This window comes from Rhinolophus sinicus, chromosome 15 (genome assembly GCF_057876585.1).
Source record: "Rhinolophus sinicus isolate RSI-liver-muscle chromosome 15, RSI-T2T, whole genome shotgun sequence".
Lineage (NCBI taxonomy): Eukaryota > Metazoa > Chordata > Mammalia > Chiroptera > Rhinolophidae > Rhinolophus > Rhinolophus sinicus.
Genome location: NC_142515.1, coordinates 120,020,436 through 120,044,123, shown reverse-complemented (window position 1 = coordinate 120,044,123; position 23,688 = coordinate 120,020,436). Strand labels below are relative to the sequence as shown.

Here is a 23,688-nt window from a genome sequence, read left to right as displayed (position 1 = left end):
TGCCCCAAAAAGAACTTTAAGCAGAAAGAAAGATGTATTATTATATGATTACTATTTTGATTTAAGTCATGCTATTATTTATACTTCATGTATTAAATTCCAGGAGGACTTAGTATATTTTAAAATATTAAATTACAAAATGTAACTGTTTTCTTGATTTAATATTCTTATTTCTATTCAAGGTGTACGTTAGTATGAGAATGTTTATTCATATTAAGTCAATCAGAGAATTTATTCAATATGCGTAATATTTAAACACATTTTAAAATACATTAACACTAAAATTAGATATGAATACAGGTAAATGTGGGAGAAATGACAAAGGAAAAACTGGTTTGGTTTCTGCAGTATTGTCCTTCCATCATGTATCCAGTATCATTGTCCAGTCAGGAAAACAGAAACTTCAACTGGAAGAAACTTAATATATGAGATAAGCTACAAACGAGTTAGAAGAGCAGGAGGAGCCAGAAGAGAAAAAGGAAAAGTTCCTCAAAGATTAGTGTCTGTAATAATCCACCTCCAATCTCGGCTGCAGGAGCAGAAGGGAAAACTGTTACCTGCAGTACTCTCAGCGTGGCTGGAGCTGCGGGAATCCACCGGACCTAGTACTGTGGAACCACTCCTGAAGCTGCCTTGCAGAAATCCATGTCCCATTCTCCTGTTGCTAGTGCAGGAACCCCCGGCCCAGAGTCCCCAGAAGCTGTCCGGGGTATAAATGGAGGCAGAGCACTGCTGCCAGGGCCGCTAAAGAGGCTGCTTGCTGCTTTATTATAACCCCCTACACGTGCTGCTGCTGGAAACACATGGCCTGAGCAGGAACCCACGTGCTCACCGTCACCCTTTGTGACTGCTCCTGAAGGCTCTGCCAAAAGCTCTACCCTCTACCCAAAAGAAGGTGTGGGTTTTGGCTTTTTCCTTCCTCTCACTTTCCAGTCACCTGCCAGTGCCTCGTATTGTCAGGGCCCAGTAGGAGCCAGCTGGCAAAGAAATCTCAGGAAGGTGGTTTGCAGGCCTCCAGCCCTGTACCATACAGATCAGAACACAGAAGATAGAAGCATCGCTGAGAGCAAATGTGCAAATGACCCCGTCCCACTGCCAAAGTCATGGTCGATTTGCAGACTCCTTTTCCTGACATCAATCAGTCTTCAGAGATTCTTTACATTGTTTTCTGTTATTTCTCTTCTGCTCATTTTGAAAGAAAACACATTTCTATTATTTTAGTAATTTCTCTAAAATTTAAAATTGTTTTTGTTACATAAAATAAAATTTAGAAATCTAAAGTTCTATCCAGCAATCTTGCTAAATTCATTTATTTGTTCTAATAATATGTTAATAGATTATTTTAGATTTCCATGAATACAATAAAAATGTCCACGAATAAATGGCAATTTGTTTCCTACTGTATTTTCCAACATTAAATCTTTTATGTATTTCTTTGTCTATTTACTTTTGCTTTATTGGTCTGGTTTGTTTGTATCTCAAGCACAATAATGAATAGAAGCAGTAATAGAAGGCTTTCTTGTCTTCCTTTCCTCGGGAGAGGGAAAGATTTCAATATTTCACCTTTAGTATGATGCGTGCCATATGATCTTCTCTTTTACAAATGTTACATCAGAATAAGGAAATTTTATTCTGTTTTTAGTTTCTCATTATTTTTACCATAAATGGCGGTTTAATTTACTAATTTTTTTCCAGTACCTACTAGGAAGATTGTATAATCTTTCTTTTATTCTGTGAATATATGAATTGATTGATTTCAAACTAATAAATCTCAAATAAACCCAACTTAGTCATGATGTATTATACATTTTATATGGCTCTAGATTCTGTTAGGCAATGTTTTGTTTAGTATTTTTTCATAAATGTTTATTAGTCATTTTTCTTTCACTAACTGTTCTTTTTAGTTTGGTAGCAAAGTCATAGCGTCTCCATAAATCATGTTGAGAACTGTTTCATATTTTCTGTTTCTGAAAGAATGTGTATATTACTGGTATTATTTTTTTCTTAAATATATTTAGGAGAATTTACCAGGTATGCCATTTGAGCTGTGTGTTGTAACAAGTATGAACTCTGAAGAATTAAAGAAAATAGATGAGAGGGAGTAAATATTAGGTTGGTGCAAAAGTAATTGCAGTTTAAAAGGTTGAAAATAATTGCAAAAACCGCAATTACCTTTACACCAACGTAATATCAAAGCAGAAGTACCATAATGAATTCTCTTTGCAAATTTCTTCTCGCAATCAACGAATCATAGGCCAAAACACTGTACATGTCCTTTTTCTTTCCTCTTCTTCCAAGAAGGGAGTAGAAATAACAGCTGGGGGAAGACAAGGAGGTAAACAATTAAGTTGACTTCGTCTGATAGAAACAACGGAGTCCAGCATTCTATAGTCAATGTAGGAAATAGAATATCTTCACAAATAAATGATGATTATTAATTCAGTCTGTTTACCTGTTACTTAATGTGAGGTCGCTAGATACATGAGTCAGTAGTTTGTGTGTTTTTACAAATTTGTCAATTTTGTCTAAGCTGTGTTCTATTCATTTTTTCACACTTTTCTTTGGAATGCATAACCCCTATCAATCTATTATAAAGTTAAGATTCTTTCTTTTGCCAGTTTAATCTACTGTTGAGCCCTTCTATTGAATTCTCATTTTATTTGTTATACTTTTTAACTCTAGACACTCTGTTTGGTTCTTTTATAATTTCTATCACTTTATTGATATTGTCGATTTGATGAGACATTGTCTTCACATCTTCCTGTATTTCTTCAAGCATATTTTCTTTGATTCTTTGATCATATTAAATATGGCCACTTTTGAAGTCTTTATTTAATCTGACATCTGGTCCCTCTCACAGGCAGTTTCTGTTTCCCGCTTTTTTCCCCTGTATATGGGTCACACTTTTCTATTTTTTTGCTTGTCTCGTAATTCTTTGTTAAAAACAACCCATTCCCCTCTCATAGACCTCTTTTTGTTGTTTGCGTGTTTATATTTTGTTGGCTTGGTTCTGCTTTTTTAGTGAAATCCTTTCCTACCTTTGTTATCCCTCCTTGAGTGCAACCTTAGGTGTTGCACAGTAGTTTTTTGTTTGTTTCTTTGTTAGTTTTTTAGTTTCAGGTGTACAAAACAATGTAATAGTTAGACATTTACACCCCCTCACAAGGAATTAGGCACAGTAGTTTTAACAGGGCTGTCTTAGACTTTTTCCATGATCTCTTTTGCTAGCTGCCTGCTTCATTTGGTATAGATACCACCATTAAGCTTCTCTAATTACCAGCTGATTACTTTATTGTTTTTGACAATATCCTCAAGACTGAGCACAAATTGCTCAGCAATCTAATCCAATTAAATCTGGGCTCCTTTTCCAGGGTATTTATTTATTTATTTATTTCATTTATTTTTTTGAGGACCATTTTTTAGCTTTTTTTGACCCTAGGAGGGTTCTTGTTAGGTGTCTCTTTTTTCTCTGTTGAACTAGCTGGCCTATGGCTTAGAGTGTTGCTTTAATTAAGAGAACCTATTGTTTTCAGGGGCCCCCTTAGCCTTGAAGTTCTCCACACTGTTTCAAATGAAATCAATGCCTTTGAGAAAAGCTGCAGAGCTTTCTTTTTCTATAAACTGCCTCTCCCCCTGGAGAGCCACTCTTTTGAGCAATGGGCATGTTGGTAGGCTCTGGTCTTCTCAGCTTGCCCTTCCCATCATGGCACCTCTGTCCTATGAGTAAGCTGGGATGAGGTCCAAGTATTCTCAACCTTTTCTACATGGAATAGTCCCTAGCCAATGGATAGGAGCAGGGTGGAGGAAGGTAACCCCTGACCTCTCAACCATACTACCAGGAATTGAGATTCTTCCACTTGTAGCTGGAGGAAATGATAAATGCAATAAATTAAATTTTGATTGGGGAGCTAAGCCCCATCTTCCTGGCTTCACCCACCCTGGGTGAAGCTTCTGTCTAGAATGAAGCAGAAAAAGAAAGTGGGTTGTAGCTCAGATGTCACAGATTATCACTTATCTTTCTGGATTTTGGTATATTGGATAAGTGTTCTTTCCTTGGTATTTTGCGGTACCCCCATTGGACTATTTCCAGCTTAAAAGTAGAGCTCTTCTTAGTTGTAATCTTGAGGGTAAAATAATATAATGATTATCTGAAGCAATTTAAACTCTTTATATCAATGTCGTTTTTTGTTTGTTTGTTTGTTTTTTGTATTCCACCGATTTATTGTCATATTCTTGATATTGAGAGCAGTATGACTAAGGATATTTATATTTCTCTGCTACCTATTTGACTTAAGAAAAAAACATTTTTTTACAAGTATATTTTTGCATTTGGACTAACCATATAGCTGTACACCCACTTAATCCTCTATTTTCCATTTCCAACATAATGACAGAATGGATTGGTATCAGAAATGAAAGGAAAACTTCAGATTGCCAGAAGGGGCCAACTGAAAAGAACAATTGTGCCAATAAATAGCTGTGTGATCTTGGGTTTATGATGGGGATTACATGGTTTTAAATAGCATCAATCCAGTTCTCTAAGCTTAAGTAATTATTTCCATTAATTAAAATAATCCAGAGAAATCTTTGAACAGACCAGAATCAAATAATTCTATAGTTAGAAGTGATCTTACTGGGCATTTTGGCCCGACCATTTCATTTACAGCAGCAAATATGGGAGGTCACTTGTCAGTGTCAGAAATGAGACCAAATTCAAAAATCACTATAATGTTTTCTACTATGCTGTTTTTTGTGTTTTTTTAGAACTTTTGTTATTCTCAATGTAATGGCTGTCCTAATATAATGTGGCTATAAAGTTAATTTTTATCTAGTTATGAATGAAGATATGTCTAGACAGCTCCCTGCTCCTATGATTTATTTTTAACATATAATGTGAAAAGCCCCACTTAATGTCTATGACTTTGATATATCTCTTACTTCTTCATTACTGTCTTCTTAATCTCTATAATTTTGATGTTACATATCATTTTTCAAATAGAGTTTTATTTTGTAGTTTTATCTTTTTGAGTTTACTGCTATTATTGGTTTATCCAAACTGGTATTTGCAATAAAAATTGATTACACTCCTTAAAATTTGCTGGTATAATTTTTATATCCTTTACCAACAAAAGATTACAGAGTAAGACATAGAATATTTTCCCTTATTATATTTTCCTCAGTTGTTTGTGTAACCCTCTATCTTTGCCTTTCAGTTTATAATAATCCAATCTCATCCAAGCTAAAGGAAGGCCAAGTAATATTATACAAATGAAATTTCAGATTAAGAGAAACTCATTTGCAGTTTATGTATATAAGTAACGTGTGCATTTTACTGCTATACCTTTCATTTTAAAAATAATACCATACTGTACAAGATGAAAGCATAGCAGCCTCAATTAAATTGTTTTAATCCATTGCCTACTTAAAGGCAAAACCCACCCTTTCCCTTCTCACAATTCCTTTTTCCTACTCTACTTTTTTTTCCCATTACATTGATCACTTTCTAATATAGTATGTAGTTTTCTTATTCATTGTGATTGTGGCTTATTATTTGTCTCTTGCTGTACTTCCACTTAATTTTAGCTTTCTGAGGGCAGAGATTTTTAATTAGTTGACTGAGGTATTCTATGTGATTACAACAGTTCTTGGCTCTGTTGAATGATCAAACAATGTCAATTGCCTCCCTACTATGTTTAGAGCACTGGGCAAAACTGGTGAAGGGGAAAGGTGGCTACAGTCTTCAAGAATATACATATGATTGTTGGTTGTTTCCAAAAATGTCCTTCGATAGATGAATGGATAAAGAAGTTGTGGTATATATACACAATGGAATACTATTCGGCAGTAAGAAAAGATGATATAGGAACATTTGTGACAACATGGATGATCTTGAGAGAGTAATGCTGAGCGAAACAAGTCAGACAGAAAAAGCAGAGAACCATGTGATTTCACTGATATGTGGTATATAAACCAAAAACAACAAAAGAACAAGACAAACAAATGAGAAACAGAAACTCATAGACACAGACAATAGTTTAGTGGTTGCCAGAGGGTAAGGGGGGCGGGGGGTGGGGGGTGGGAGATGAGGGTAAGGGGGATCGAATATATGGTGATGGAAGGAGAACTGACTCTGGGTGATGAACACACAATGGGATTTATAGATGATGTGATACAGAATTGTACACCTGAAATCTATGTAATTTTACTAACAATTGTCACCCCAATAAATTTAATAAAATAAAATTAAAAAAAAAAAGAATATACATATGAGATATATTTGATAAGCTTATCCTTTATAATAACATTATTGTAAGATACCAACAATAATAGTATACCTGGACCCCTTTATTTTCAAATTAATTAAAAAAGGATTTGTAATATAACCTCCATCAGGAAAAGAACAACTATCTCTTTCTTGGTAATGAGATCAAAGATATATTGAACAGGAGGAATAGGGCTATTTTACAAGAAAACTAATCTCTACAGTGTAGAATATTAGAATTCAAAAAACTGTTTCTGTTAGGAAAAATGGTGTCCCCAAGTTGGATCACCTGGCTGTCCCTTCTCCTTTACCCAGGGGGTCACTCCTCTCCCAAAGGAGGTGCATAAATCTGGCAAAGCCAGAAACACTTTCAGTCCCTGGTTTATTCTAGACCTTGAATTCCTGTATTTGTCATTTATTCACGTGACCAATTTTTCTTAATTCTCTTCTATGTGTTGGGAACTGTTCCATGGTTTAGGGATATAGCAATGAGCAAAACAGACTAAATTACTGTTCTGTAATTTACAAGACACAAGCATGGACTTGGGACTCAATGGTTTTCAAAAATGGGGTAAATTATTTTGGAACTAGGAGCATAGGAGACAGAAAGACCATAAATTTTTTTTTAAGTGAAAAAAAAAAAGGGCGGGGAGAAACTAAGGAAAGAGAGAAGAGGTAGAGTTAAAAAAGAGGGTTTATTCACGTGGAAAACCCCTGGAATTGTTTGTATCATTCATGTGGGACTTTCTTTAAAGGTCTAGGCTAGAACTGTGAATACAGGAGCTGCTAACACTTGTAGTGTTCACCGAGCACTCAAAATGTGGCTAATATGGCTTAGGTCTGGGCAGTGAGGGCCAGGAATACTAATTTATAAGTCATCAGAATAGTAACTCATTCCCATTCTGCATAGTTCAGATTTATCCCTCAAAGTCAAAACTGCTTCCAGGGATCACAAAAGCCAGTGCTTTTTATCAGAGAATGAGATACAAACAAGTCTGGAACACTTGTGGCAAACTCGGTGTGGTCCATCACCGATTACACCTTCAAAAAGCATTACAATTTTAAAAAGTCCCCAACTGTAGACTAATTACACATATACATGCAGGCACACATACTACGGCCTCTAGTTTAGTGATTATCATAATATGAACATGGCCGTGTTTCTGGGTAAGTAGGGCCATCACCGTACCTGAAATAGACAAGTAACATAGAGCTCCCCGCCTCTGACACCAACAAACAGCATCAAATCCACTGCCATAACCCTTGTTTTAAAAACCGAGTTGAACAAATAATATGGCTGACAAGTCCTCACCCCATGACTACCACCACCTTGTCACTTATTTCAGAAGATACCCCAAAATACCATCTTTCAGAACAAAAGAAAAGCATCTGTCAAATTGATTTAACCTAAACAAAAAGCATATTAACAGGCAAGTTAGTCAAGCTCCTACCCAAAGCAGGAAACCTTCCATCATTAACCTCAACAGGTGATCACATGACAATCCACTCTCAACACAGCTCTGGGTCTCACAAATCAGGCAAATCTACCTTTGAAAATTATGTATTGCTAATGGTTTCCTCACATTGAGCTCCAATATCTCAACCTGAAGCTTCCACACTTTGCTCCCATTTTTTTTCTCTTAGTCCCTTTGAAACTACATTGAATAAATCTAACTTATCGCCTACCAGAAAGTGCTTCAAATGTGTCACATGTTATAAACTCTCTACTTACGCTTTTCCTATCTACAAGAATCATCTTCCCCAAGTTAAATATTCTTCATTCTGCCAACACTTTCTCATCTGATTCTAACCTAGAAGTGTTCAGCAAACAGGTTTGGGTTTGTTAGTTTTTGTTGAGGATATACTCTGAATCCAAAACTCTCAATTTGAATTCCTATTGAATTTACCACATTTAGGATTAAAAAACTCTCCCAAATTTTTCAGTATTTCATTTTGAATACAACTTTTATTATCCAATAGTTTAGCTATAGCTACAGTTTTTGTAACACCTATAGATTTTTATTCATGTCTTCCCTGTATTTCTAAGCTGTTATAAAGTGCTGGATAAGATATATTAATGACTAAAAATCTAGATAAATCATACCACTGAAATCTTCCATTCTGATTAGCAAGAATACATTATTTTCTCCAGTTAAACTGTTAACATTTGGAAGATAAATCATTTAACAAATATTTGCTGAATATTTACTATGTGTTGGGCATTCTTCTAAGAATATAGACGTTAAGATGAATAAGACAGAGAAAATAAGACAAGCTTTCCTATATGAAGGAGATCATGCATAATGCCATAGGGTAGGTATAACATTAAATAAATTACCTCCAGTTCTATAATCAGTTCTGTCATCTAGAAATGAATAAGACTATATTTCATTTAGGATCTTATTAGGCTGCAGGTAATAATAGCTTATAACAATTAAATATAGCTTAAACAATTAAAGGTTAGTTTTATTGTTGTCATTTTTAAGCCACACATTGAGCTTTGAGCTTCCTGGCAGATAATATAAAAAGAAAATACATTTATTTATGTCATTCTTATTGTATATACTTTTTCTTGTTCACATAAATAACAATGTTTGAATGTGAATCAAAGGACCTCTGTTTTCAATGTTGTGCAAACCCCTGACTGTTAAGTTCAGAACTCGGGTAAATTCTGAGCTGGAGTAGATGCTCTAAACGCTCCGAGGGAAACTACCTAATTCCCTGAATCTAAAGTCTTAGAACAGCACACTCACGCATGACTGAGAAAGGATGAGGAGAGGGACCGAGAGGAAGAAACAGCGCAGCGGAAAGTACCACATCCCACGAGGAGCCTTCTTGCAAATAGAACCCTCCCTCCCCAGCTGCTGGGAACCAGGAAGCAGGAGGAACAAGAGCTGCACTTGGACTTCACAAGATTTCATAGCACAGTAACTGCACCCACAAACCAGTGTGGCCAGCCTGTCTGCTCTTCACACTGATTATTCAAACTAGCGCCTTTTGCCTTTTTATCCCTGGGAGGGATTAAAAATGGTATTAGCAAAGGTGAGTGTGGCCTGAGGGGAGCTCAGCAGCCCCACCTCTCACTTGTTCCCTCCCATTTTTACTTTATTATAATCTATATCAATAGCAGGGAAGCCAAGTTTCAACCAGGGAAATGACATCTATCTTGCAAGAGACTATTTGTAGCCTCCATGGCCTAGTGGATTAGGAAATTGTTTTCCCACCAAGGCTCTGAAGTAGGTCAGGACAGACATCAAACATTAACTCTGGGACACATTCGAATTCTCTCCCTATTTTATTTCTAACCTCAATGTGTGCCCACCTAACGACCCAACGTAGTACACAAGGAAGTGGTACAATGAGCACCTTGTGTTAGTCAGAACTCTTTCTACTATAAGTAACAGAGCACCATCACAAACAAAGTTGAAGCAAAGAAAGGAATTTGTTGTTTCACATCATTGAAAAGTCCAGATGTGGCACAGCTTCAGACATGTGCTGCAACGTATGACATCAGGACTTGGTTACTCTTCGCCTCTCACTTCCTCTACCTTTGTATTGGCTGAATTCCCAGGCAGGCGTTTCCCATGCCATTGTAAAGGGAATCAATATCATCTCAGTGTGACCATACTTCCACTTTACTAATCCTGAAACAGAAGTGACCTGAGGCTTATGTCACAGGCCTATCCCTGAAACAATAATCCTGTGACTCTGATTAGCCAGGACTTGAAATGTCCTGGAGTCAGAGAGTAGATTAGCCACTCCCAACCACATGGCCTGAGGATTGCAGAAGGATGGCTCAATCAAGTAAAACAGGAGTGTTTTATTAGCAAAGCGGGGATAGATACCCAGCAGGCCAAAAATAACAGATGTCTCAGCCACACAATTGGACACGATATTCCAAACATAAGATTGGAATATTTTCCTAAATTTGAACATAATGAGCAATATTCCATTATCATTTTAACACATAGAATTTAAAATGCCAAATAAAAGCCTTGTCTCCTTATAAACTAAAGTAGTAGAAGATTCAAGTCCAATATTCCTTCCTGCTCAATTTTCTTTTGCAGCTCAGTTCAGCCCCACAGATTCCATTCAGAAATCAGAGAAAATCGAGGACTTTTATCTGGTACTATGTATGAGCCTGGAAGAATATATCATCCACTGAAATGTCACTCTTCAAATATTCCAAAGTTTAAATCCATGCAAGTCTCCTGTTTATCAAGAGAGAAGTTAGTACACAAGAGTCCCTGGTCCTTAATAATATTTAGAAAACAGAAACAATTCCTAGCTAGCCAGGCACATTGCTTGCCCTGAATAAAATTAAAATTCTGTTACTGAGGAAAAAGGAGAGTGAATATTATGGGAAAGCTACAATGTCTGTCACAGGCCATCATATTTATTTTCTTACATGGTCAATGAGAGAAAGAAAAACAGAACCCATGGCACAAGCAGCCGGACTAAGAAGAAAATTTACATAGTTTTTATATAGGTGGGTTATAAAAAGGCAAGACCATGAGGTCACAGCCCATGCGTTAATTAGCACAAGGTCAGTGAGAAAATTCAATCACCAATGACAAATAGAGTCTATAAATGAAGGGAAACAATACAGTTTCCTCACACATATATTTTATAAGCCTTGCTTGCAATCATAGCTTGCAGTTCAGAGGTTACTTTTTAAGGGAGAGCAACAGAACCTTTGTCGCTAACAGCTGAACACAAGGGGAGAGGTTCTGCTCTTCTTGGTAAAAGATTTAGGAATGGAAATCCATAATGATAAATAGCAGACTCCATAGGATTCAGTCTGAGCAAGGCCTCTGTGCTTTCTGAGCAATTCTCTAACAAATCTGTGATCATTGCTTGAGAAACAGGTACAAACCCATCATTATTATTCTGAATATTATTCCGGGTGAGATTTTTATCACCAACCATTGTAACATGTACATTTAATGTTAACCAGGCAGGAATTAAAATGTCTACACTTATGATTTTTGTTTCCATCGGAGGTTAGTTGTGCTGCCATTTGCTCTTCTATGATCCTTGAGGCAGCCGCAGGGTGTCTTTATCTCTGTGCTGGTCCCCTTGATGCTTCCGAAACCGGAACTGTTAGAGGCCCAGTGAGAAGCATCTTGACCAGAGGCTGTGCCCTGATCTTGACTTGTCTCAGCATTGAATTCCCTAGATCTCAGATAACCTTCGCTCCCCCAGTGTCACAAAAGTTCCTTCTCACCTTTGATTTTGTGGCTTCAGCAGGAGCTGACTTTCCTATGCCCCCAGCCAAGGCAAAGAAACAGTACAAAATGCTAACAAGTTAACGAAACTCTTGTCAACAAGAGGATGATGGGAGGAATTATTTAGCAACCCATCTGGTGCTGCCTACCAGGGTTCAGTACCAATAATCCCAAACTCCAAATCCTCCCACAACAGACATCTGTCAGCATTTATTCCTGCCTTTGTGATTTGCAGTGACGGTTGAAGACGAGCTTGTTTTGTGATGACATTTTCTCAACTCTCGCTGGAGCTTTCCTGTGTACATGTGGACCTCTAACCTCTAAGAGATGGCTTTGCAGTCATGGCCTGTATGTGTGCTCGCCCTGACCCCCAAGGAGAGAATCTCCAAGCTAGACCCCTTTCTTCTGCTGGAAGTTACCACCTAGCTCCATCACCAACCCCCAGACTACTCTCTCCAGCAATACCACAGCCCAGTACAATGAAAACCATCCACATTAGCTAAATCTGTGAAATCCATCAGTGCATCAACCATCTCCCTGCAGAAACAATGTCCCAGGCGGCTGTCTGCCTTCTTAGAACCTCAGAATACACATGGAGTACTCTTATCTCAGGGACGACATGCAAACCTATGTAACCAACCAAATTATTACCATCACCTAGTAGCATGGAACAAGGAAATGGGAGAAACATGTTTGCATATCTTTTGGCTGAATAAGCCCAACAATTCAATACAGATTTTTAGCAATGTAGCTTCCTCTTAGAGCACTTATCATAGTCATAGTTTTACATGTTATTTATGTTATTACTTGACTACATGCCTCTCTCTCCCACTAGATTTTTCACCCTTTGAGAGCAAGAAAAATATGTGGTTTACTTACCATTGAATTAGCAGGATTTAGTACCATGCTTATTTAGCATATGGTAGACATTTAATACTTATTTGCTGCATAGATAAATAACACTCTGGTAACATCTGAGCCTGTACTAAGCAGACTAACAACTCATTCTTGTTCATCATTGGGTCTAAAAAAAAAAAAAAAAAAAAATTGCAAAAGCGAACCTTTTCTACAAATATGAAATAAATGTGATTCTTCACATAAATTTTCAAATAGAGAATACTAAATGGAAAATGTCCCCAAAAAATCCCTGAAAATAATGTAATATTGAGTTTCGTATTAATATTTTAAAGCATCTCTAAATATAAGCCAGGGGCAAGATTTATAATTATCTCAGTTAAACAATTCTTCTAGAAGTCAAAGCACTGTGATTCATATACTCAGATATTAGATGACCCAACTAACCCAAGATAACAAAAACAAATGAGCAAATGAAACTTAAACTACAACCTAGACTCTCGAAAGAGATCTAGAGGATAGAATAACTTCTTTCATGTGGACTTTTGACAAGAGTTGGATTCCAAGGTGATATTCTCTGGCAGGGCACTGGCAAACAGGAACAGCATTTCTGTGGCGTAAGAAATGACAGACTAAAGTCTAGCGTTGCCATCCTTTTGTCAAAATCCGCAGCCAGATGAATATCTTACTTGTAGAAAGCAGCGATTAATGTTTTCCTTAAAGGAGAAAATAATCTTTCTGAACACATATTACAATTTTGCTATAGTATAAGTGCAACCTCTTGATCACCTCCCCAAAATTCTACATCACAGACAAATAGCCTCCATCAGTGTCATTCGAAATATGGCCCATGGACTGGGGGGGCGGGGGTATCTGCAAACTGCTACCAGTCCACAGTGACATCAGGACAGAAATTGGGAATAAACACTAAGAGACTTACGTAACAATCTGAATTGTCATGCCGAGTGCATGACAAATGCATTCTACACAAGTATTGGTATGTGACTGTGTGACAGTTAAACAAACAATAATAATAAAAACAATGAAACGGTTCTTAAATGGTTTAAGAAGTTTTGGACTAAATGGTTTAGCTTGGAAAGTTATCAGAAAAGGTTTAACAGTTCCTTAAAATAATCATAGAAAATTCTCCTTAATGAAATGATATAAAACATTATTTTAAATAAGGAGCTGCTAGGATTATTTGCATAACATGTCCAAAAGTAGCTTATAAATAAGGTCGAAATGAATTGACCAATTTTAGAGAATATTATAAAATACAGTGATGTTAATTCTAGACTGATTTATATTAAGGCATTCCTTCTGGTAGGAGCTACAGAATAGGATAAATTGTCCAGTTTAGGCAAGTATTACAATAAATCAGCAAAATATGACCAATAAAATTTATTGGCAGTTGGAAAAATAAAGTTGCTTATTTTTACTGCTACAACTCTTCTCACCCACAAACTACCTTCAAAGAAGTGTGAGGAATGTTTTGAGAAATATCGGAGAGAATTTGGGAAGAGATGTCTAACCATGAGTTTTTGGGGAGTGAAATTTGGAAGCTGTACGATATTTTTATTTTGATAAAATATATACTTTTCCATAATGACTTGTGAAGTGAAAGGGAAAAGGATCGTAGTAGTTGGGAATGTAAGATAGTACTGAACTTGCTTCAAGGTTGACCAGGGCCAAAACAAACAACAGAAAAAAGAAATTCTAAAAATGGAGCAAGCTCTCTCAAACTTACATGGAAGAGTATGTTGGTGAGTCTCCTCTCAATAATACATGTAAAGTGAGGTCAGAAGTTCAGTAAGTGTTGAAATATAATTTTGAAATGAGATGGAGCAAGACATCTCAAAAATGTTATTAAATTTGGCCTAAGAGCACTTCTACCAACCTAATTCTTCTAGTGGTTCTGGTTGGTGGTTAGTAGAAGCAGCAGTGACCATGAGTTCATACTGAGTTCTTTAGAGATAACCAACAAAATGTCCCCCTGCACAGAGAGTCCAGTTCTGAGCTAAAGAGGGTCGTGTCATGTTCTTGTCACAAGTTCTCTGGGGAGTGATGGCATAATGACGGTTACTACTTGAATGGATTCAGTAGCCCAAAATTCCTTGCTTTTCATGTAACATAATGACTGAAGATACTCACACTTGTAATTTGTCCTAGGAAACTCACAAGTTTAGATGCAAGGCTTGAAAATTTAATAGAGTTAAGATTCAGAGAAGTTTGCATGAACATGGAATAAAACATACTCTGTTTCTCAGGAGAGAAAGGGACTTACAAGGGGTTGAAATCATGCTGTTCTCAGGATTATATTTTTTTAAATCTTCAGTAAACAAATAACTGAAAATCCAAGTCTTTGAGTTATTTAACTAATTACCATGTTTTAGTTAACTGCACTACTTAAGCAGTTGAAATGTTCCAACCAAAGATGGACATGAAATGTACAAAATTTTGACAATTTTTCTGTGATTATTGAGAAGGAAAATTAACCATCAAATTAAATGTAACTCAATGATGGTTTGAAAGGACAAACCCAATATCTATCACCTGAGCTTACGGTATTTTAAGTATTTGGAAGCAACGTGCAAAAGGTTAAATAGGATGAGACCTGAGCAACCCCTGTCATGACTCTCACTAGCCTTGTTGATTTTCTATTTTGCTTTTTTTTTTCTCCTTTTCACACAGCACTTGTCAAACCAGGAATTTTAAGACCCGCATTTTTCCAAACATGAAATAGACTGAATTTTATCAATTATCTCTTGATAAGAGAAGAAGAATCTTCGCTTTCTAAGCAGTCAAGGCAGTTTGACATTCTAAAACAGAACAGAATGAAAATGCTTCTTCCTCTTTCTCCCTCTTCACAGTTGTTATCTCTCTAGTCTACATAAGGATACAGGACGACTCAAAAATACCTACATCATGTCAGATAAACCAAGATATTTAGTCTAAGGCTAGAATGAAGCAAATAATGAGTTCACTATAATATAAGCAGTAACATTGCCTTAAGGGTTAAAATACATGTGAATTTTTCCTAAATAGAAGTGATTCGTTTTCCAAATTTGCCCCATAGGCTGCCATTTAATGATACAAAATTTCATGTGTCAATAAATACACTAGGAAATAAATTTTCCATTAAAGGGACACAGCCCTTTGTCAAGAAATGTACCACCATAAAGCAGCTCTTTTCTTCCACAAGCAACCACCAAAGTCTTCACAAATAATCACTGATATATACTAACATAACATGTAATAATATATAATCAACTTAAGAGGTTATCAGAATGTAATTAAGAACTGAATAGGCATCCTTGGTGGGAGAGATAGATACATAAAATAAATACTATAGAAAACAAAATTGGGGGATAAACTTTTGGGGAGTATGGGCCAGACAGCACAGCTTTATTTTACCACTACCCCCCTCCTTTATAGTTGAAGAGAATAAAAGCTTAATACTTAGCACTTTGAGGAAAAAATTACAAGTTGCCTCAAGCTCTATAGTATAAATTCCACCAAAAATAAAACAAAACTAAACAAAAAAACAACCCTACACCTGAAGATTGCACATTCATTTTCCTGCCAAGCCACAATTCTGTAGACAAATCTGAGAATTTGGAAGGCACCCTGCATAGAGTCTGCCAAATATGAAAAAACAGAAAAAAAACAAAACAAAACACAAAAAACCACAATCGTTATCCTTATGCAGCTTCAAGTTAAATCTGTTGGCACCGTTTGGACAATAAAACTCACTTAAACCAAGGACTTAATGAATGTAGCAGGATTTCTGAGGAAAAGGAAAGTTCTGTCTTTCTGGAACAGTGACGTGCATAGAGTCCTGAGCTGGCTGGAAAGGATGCCAAGCAAAAGTGATTACAAAGGATTTCTGAGAAGAGGGGAATAGGACGTTGACTGGAGGCAACCTGAGGGCTCAATTACCTACCATGTTATCTCCTTCTAATTAATTGACGTTGATTAGTTTGGTTTCCATTAAAAAAATAAAATTTAAATTTAAAAAGACCGCTGTAAACCTCTAAGAGGGTTTTAATTTATGTTTTTAAACTTTTTTCTCAATGTAATACTTTGCTTAGCATGTGGTTACAGTGAACTGTACACGCGCTAATCTCTGAGAGCAAGACCGAGGTTTTTTAATTATAAACATCAATCATGCCAAAGACTATTTAATCTACTAGATCACTTGACACAATAGGAGTTTTAAATCAAACTTCTATTTTGGGAACTGTCATTAATATTTTTCTCGAGTCCCACTTCTCCAAAGACATTCTTCAGTTTATATTGGAGTCTGGTGAGTGTATGTAGCTTATGTTGGAGCCCAATCAAATTCTTCCACGCTCTTCCTGCATTTTTTTGTATAATGACCTCCATTCCTAAATTCAATCTCTGTTGTTAATTTCCTGAGGATTGTATAGAATGCTGCCTAAATTAGAAACATCAGCCCTAAGGATGCAGGCAATGCCTTAATTGATAGATAAACATGGTCCATTTAGTTTCGCTTTAACTCAGACTTCAAAGTACCAAGCTGTATGTTGGCTTCATTTTGGCAGAAGCAAAAAGCCTGAAACACTTCAGGAGGTAAGGAAGCAGTAGAAATTAGGCAACTGCCCAAAGTCCAGGATGAAGAACAAACATTTAAAGCCCATTTTAATTTCTACTTTGAACTGAAAGAGAAGATCTGAAGACAGGAAAAGGACAATTTTTCAAGACCATGAATTTGAACCTATTTGAAAGCAGAAGATGTGGTCTCAGATTCACAGACATTGGTCTTGTTTCATTCAAGTCCCATCAGCCCTTATCACGGTAGAACACAGATTCTAAAATCTCCTTCCCTCTTCCACCTGCCATTTGTTAGCCCTAGGTACAAACTTGCCCGGGGAGGATTTATAAATGCCCCTTTGAACTTCCAATGGAATCTCTCTTTTGAGTAACCATTTAAAAGAAGAATAAATTTCATTAGACTGTATCTGTTTCCTGTGACATGCTGCCATCGAAGTCTATTTTATTACGTTCTTCTACCCCAGCAGCGTGCTAATGCTGGCTGGCACAGGGCACGTTCAGATGCAAGACAAAGGGAAAGGAAGGAAGTCGATTTACATACTCATTCAATCCCCTGGGAGTATTTGGGGCGTGGCTGACATCAGACCTCAAGCCTGTGCAGGGATCAATTGAAACTTGGAGCTCTCCACCCACACACAGGCCCTAGCTAGGAGCTCAGAGTCACCTTGGGTTCTATCATCTACTTACACCCTATTTATATTTCTTTCTTTTTTGGATGATCTCTCATTCTCAGAATTTATTAATAATAACTACACCTTGATAGTAATTGGTACCAACCTACTTATGGAGAAGTATTTCTTTTATTTTGAAACCTAGGTATCACCTAACGATCATTGCAGTCTAATTTGCTCTTAAAACTATGTTTACACATTTACTATAAATGCTATTTATTCAAGCAAAATCAGTATCAACGGCATTAAAGGGATTAATGGGAAGCAAGTTCCTCAATCCCTATTCAGCAATTAGGTAACATAGGAAATCACTAGATCTGAGTCAGTAATTTTGATGTTTATTGGTAGACTTTTGAAAGAAGGGGAATGAATATGACAAAGAGAATCAGACCTTAAAAAAATAAAGATAAAAATCAGCATTTTCACCTGGTACTAAAGACTCATTCCTCTTTTTTTTTTTTTTAAAGTCTGATCTTATTTATTTGTTGCTCTTGGACAATTTCATTTTTGCTGGACTCAGAGATAGAAGATCTCAGAGAAGACAGCCGATGTCTCTTGGCAACCTTTTCCTGGCATTTTTCTTTGGCCTCCTTCATTCTCTTGGCCAAAAGTTGAACATACTCTGTGTCCCCTTCCTTATTTTTCTTAGTACGCTGTTTCTTCAGAACAATACTCTGACGTTTGAGTTGCAGGACGTGTGGAGTAACAAGACGCTGAATCTTGGGTGCTTTGGTGCGAGGTTTCTCACCTTCTTTGTTTAGGGGCTTTCTCACAACATACAGGTGGACATCGTCTTCTCTAAAGAGATTGAAAAGTTTGCGGATTCTGCTATCTCTTTTGGGCCCAGGAGATGACGCACAGTAGTATCAGTGAGACCAGGAATATCTTTCTCCCCTTTTTTTACAATGACCAAGTTGAGAACACTCAGACTGGCATTCACAATGCCAGCTCCATCAGAGTTGTGCTTCCTTTCTCCAGTCCTCCTTGGTCTATAACAGGAATGCCCGTTACTCAGGAGCAGATGACACAGCCATGGGTCATGACACCCTGCTTCATGGGGAAACCTTGTTTGTTGTTCCCACCACTGATTCGAACCACACAACCCTTCCATTCTTCCACCCAGAACGTCAGCAGCGACTTCTGTCACCATACGCTCCTCACAAAATGTACAAAGTTTGCGTTCATCGTCCACACCAATGAGTTTCTGGCAGCCAGTGGCTACGAAAGAGATGTTCAGCTTCATCCTGAAGCAGCCAACTGCCTCCGAGGCACCACAAAAAAAAGGAGCAAAACTCCTTCCTCTTCAAGGGGAAAAGAAACACAGCAGCTTTACCAAGCCTTTGGTTACATCAATATTGGTGTGAACCACAGATAAATGTGGTTTTTCCTCTTCATGAGCATGTTGTTGCTTTAGCCCGGATGCCGCGGCATTTTACCACCCTTTCCTTCCACAGTTACATTGTTTTACAAAGATCAAGAACGAAGAAAAGGAACAATTTTTAAGGCAATTCATTCTTCAGTGTGGTGTGTTTTGCAGCTGTGCAGCCGTGTCCCCGGGCTCTGGCTGCAGGGCGCTGCTCACTTCTTTGGCTTCTCAGCCTTCTGCACTGCTCGGGAGGAGAGGGGGCTTGTTTGAGGCTTTTCAGGTTTTGCATTTTTCACTGGCATGACAAGGCACAGCAGTCCTGCCTCTTTTCCATTTTTCACTGATTCGGAGGTGAGGAGTCACTCAGCAAAAGAAACCACCAGCGGCTAAAGAGAGCGGAGAGAAAAGACAGGAGCGGACCAGCCTGGCCTTTCTCTGGGGCCCGAAACTGCCTGAAGTTAATTGCTCACATAAGAAGAATAACTGGTGGTGCCGTAATTGAATTTTTATGGAAATAAACAGGTGGCAGATTTACTGTAGCTGTGGGGATAGTAGGGGGCGAAATGCTGTAGCCACATTAACCTGTTTAATTTAATAGCTTGGGTACTCATAGATTAAAAAAAAAAAAAAGGTGATGTTGCTCATTGAGTCAGTTGGATGCCAAATGTAAATAACTACAATTACCCTAGCATGCCCATGTGGTTGAGCAAAGAAAGGGCAGGGTGCCAGCTTCAGCTAGGTTTCATGTTTATTAATTAGCTCCTAGAAGTTTCGAAATAAAAATCTTAACCCACAAAGAGCCCTGGAAAAAGAGGGAGAGAAAAGAATTTGACAAAGGGAAAAGAGACAGACAGACTGACAGACAAAGGCTCTCTGCTTACATTAAAAGCACAGCACAAGTCTTTGACAGGGTGGCTTCTCAGAGGCCTGGAAGGGGAACGTTGTAACGGCAGCTTTGCACTGTGCTTCCCCCCAGTGGTCAAGTTGCGGTAATGCACTCTTATGTTAGGAAAGAAAAACAGGGGACTTGGGTGAAATATGCTAACAACACAGCTTATTAATGTACCTGACGTTTGCTTTTATGCCAAATAATAAAAATAAGAGTTTGTGTTTAGATGTTTAAATTTGGCTGGTTTGCCTTCAGGCATAAATAATATGAATATATATATATATGTATATATATATATGTTTGTATATATACACATATACATATATATGTATATATATATGCATATGTGTATATATATACACATATGTGTGTGTGTGTATATATATATATATATAAATAAATAAAACATCAGGGATTGAAAAATATTTAAAAGACAAAAATAAATGTTTACAAGACACAGAACCACTTACTATTCTGGAGGCACCACACCATCATTGTGAACACAAAAGTGTATAAAACGTGGGGTCTTCTGCCTAATTTCCCAGGCTTGATGGGTATACAGATTGCCAGAGAAGTCATTTAAATATAAAGCAGAGTTTGCTAAGTACAGAAAAAGGCACACAAAAGAGAAATGAGGATAAGAGAGAAGTAGAAAGTATGAGAAAGTCATTTTATGAATGAGAAATATTTTACACTTTATTTGAATCATCAGATCAAATACCTAATAGCCAATATTATCAAAATCAGAGGACTCGAACTTGGAATGTTTTGTGTTAGTTGTCACTATTTTAGAATAAGCCAGTAGGAAGTGAGAGGGCCTGAAAAATGCCATTGGTTTTGTTTTAGTCATTTTAAGCCCATAAACCTTTGGTAAAGTCTTGCTGACTGCACCGTGCTGTATTGACTGCACCCTGCTGTACTGACTGCATTCCAGGAGGACATGTCCCTTGCCTGCCAGAGTCCATCAGTACACACACTCAGCTCTTCTCACTCTGCATTTTCTCCAGGTCTCTGGCCTCACTTCCTATCTAGGGACAAGTGACCCCCTATTTATTGCTTATTTCATCACCAAATCTGTTCTCAACCCTCACCCCCATGTCTAATTTTTCTCCCAACATCTTCACATGAATGTCAGGCCCCTCAATCTGTACAGGTCCAAGAATGAACATATGATCATTGCCTTAATTCTATTCTCATTTAGTAATATATATCTACCTATCTCTCTCTATACACACACACACACACACACACACACACACACACACACACACACACACCAGGGATGCCAAAAAAATGTATACAAGTGGACACTTTGGTCAACGTTGCTCAAGCAGTAGTTCGCGATAATCAGAAGTGTCTGGACGCTGATGGTAACCATTCTGAGCACCTCTTATAATTGCAGAAGTCAAATGTGACTTGTATTCATCTTTTGTTATGGGTATATAGAGTATTACAATTTTAATACATTTTTTTCATTTCTTAAAATGTGTACACATTTTTTTGGCACCCTCTGTATATGCTTTACAAGCCAGAAATATGAGAGTATCACTTTACATTCTCTACTGCCACATGCCCAATATTCAGTCCATTGTCAACAGTCCATTTATCACCCATCCTATTAATACCACTTCCTAGATATCTCATTAATTTACCTATCAATTTCTACATCCATACAACAAAGTCACTTGGATTACAGCAATAGTTTAATATCTTGCCACTTGGGTCAAACCTTTCTGCAGTCAGAGAAGTCTTTTAAATATCTGATTATGTCTTCCTTATTTAAAAACATGCACTTGACTTCACATTCATTGCACTTGGACAGATGCAAATCCGCCAAGCGCAGATCCCATCTACGACTGCAGCCTCCTCGCTCCACTTTGCCCCTCACTCTCGTGCTCCAGGTTCACGGTCTTTCACTCAGTTCCTCAAAAACACACTTCTCTCCTGCTGCCTGTGGTGTCTTGGTCCTTCCCCTTTGCCTCGCTGCCACCTGCCTCTGCTTCACAGCTCATCTGAAGTGTCACTTGCTGAAGGTAGACTTTCCTCACTTCCCCTGCTCCCTCCCTGAAAATCCCTTGGGTGCACAAACACCAGGACAACATAAGTCCCCAGTGACACAAGCTCCTAGAATTGTCTTGAGCAATGTCACTCTCCACCCAAATATCTGTGCCACAAAAGCAAACACCATGCCAAGATTTGCTCATAATTGTACCCCTGACATCTAGCACAGAGTATGGATCTTGGTTGGCATTGAATAAATATTTATTAAATGGACAACTGGGTACACTTTATGATTACTCAGTGTGTGTCTCTGTCTTCTAAGCCGGCATGGCTTCTACATAGACCTCAACAGAGAGATGGAAAGAATCATCAACCCAACATCATTCATGCTTTGGATGATGTCTTTAATTTTTGTGATTTGCCTATGGATGCAATATTACCTTGGATTTCAGTACTTTGGGAGATAGGGACAACTCCAAAAGCTTTAATAGTTCTATTTATAGTATAGGGAGCCAGTGGGGGGTTCTGCCAATTGCTTAAGAGACCTATTCAGTTATGTACTCAGAAAAATAACAAGACTGGAACCCCTAGGGACAGACTCCGATCAAAACTCAACTTACAACCTAAAGTACAATTTGCTGTTCTGATCAATAGACCACAGTATTATTCTCAGTGTCCAGGAATTAGGTAGCTCAGAATTGGTGTTTTACAATATCCCAAAGATCTGGTCATTCTATTCTATTCTATTCTATTCTATTCTATTCTATTCTATTCTATTCTATTCTATTCTATTCTATTCTATTCTACTCCATTCCATTCTATTCCATTCCGTATTCTATTCACATATAGATAACACTTGGCATGAAATGTCTGTATAGCCATATTCTAGGATGTGTCTGTATCAGCAGGACATGAAATGTAAGCAGTCTATTTTAGTCACAAAGTGAAAACAGTAACATTTGGTACCTGAAAATGTTTATGTGAATGTTGACCCCTAAAAGCATAGTACTCTTAGAATATAATGTCACTATTCTTGATGTTGCTAGGTAATTGGTGCAAAAGAGCAACGATTCTTTGGAATTCTTTCTCCAAAAGGACACCATTTTCCAGCCATTCTGAATAAACCCAGAACAAAAATAGACTAACCAGATTAAGGGCTGTTTATCTGCTGTACACAGTACATGGCCACAGATCCTTTAGTGAAAGCTAGGAAGGACAGTCACTGCACATACAAGTGACATTACTGGCAGACTCCATCATCAAGTAATTCTTGATTGTGGAACTAACTCACGTCTGAGAATTAGACGAGAATGAGCAACTCCCGGGAATGGGAGCCCATGTCAGACTTGTCCTTCCCGGGTGTGGAGTGTTTACCACAACACAGATCAAGAAGGACTGATGTACTGTCACTTGTTTCATCAAGAGACCTGCCGATCGGCTGACCCCTGCCACTCAGAGCATCTGACCGCTGAGCTTGTCCAGCTGCCTAGCATGATAACCACACCATTTTGCCTTTTGCCCCTGGATGCTGCCACTTGGCTTCTGCTGTCCTGCAACAGCTTCCTCCTCAGGTCAATCAGGGAAACCATTTCAATGGCAGCGTCTGCCACGACATCCTCAGCCTACAAAGAACGGTAGCACAAACTCTGTTCAAAAGTGCTGCCTCTCGCCTCATCAACACATTTCGTAGGACCTTGGCAATGCTCTAGGCCTCTTGGGGGACAAATGAGGTAAAAATGATTGGCGTAGGATAATTTCACCACAGGGTACTTGCTACTCTTCTCTGTGTTGTTTAAGAGATTTCTAGAACCTCAACTTCATTGTCCTTAGCCGCCTATAAT

General features: G+C 37.8%; 1 protein-coding gene and 1 pseudogene across 4 annotated transcripts in view; both read right to left on the bottom strand.

The window, feature by feature from the left end:
* The window catches only part of SLC7A11 (solute carrier family 7 member 11), a 386,915-nt gene that overhangs the window by 66,207 nt on the left and 297,020 nt on the right, over positions 1–23,688 (bottom strand). The window lies entirely within an intron of this gene.
* Positions 18,053–18,834, bottom strand: LOC109446896 (small ribosomal subunit protein eS6 pseudogene; annotated as a pseudogene).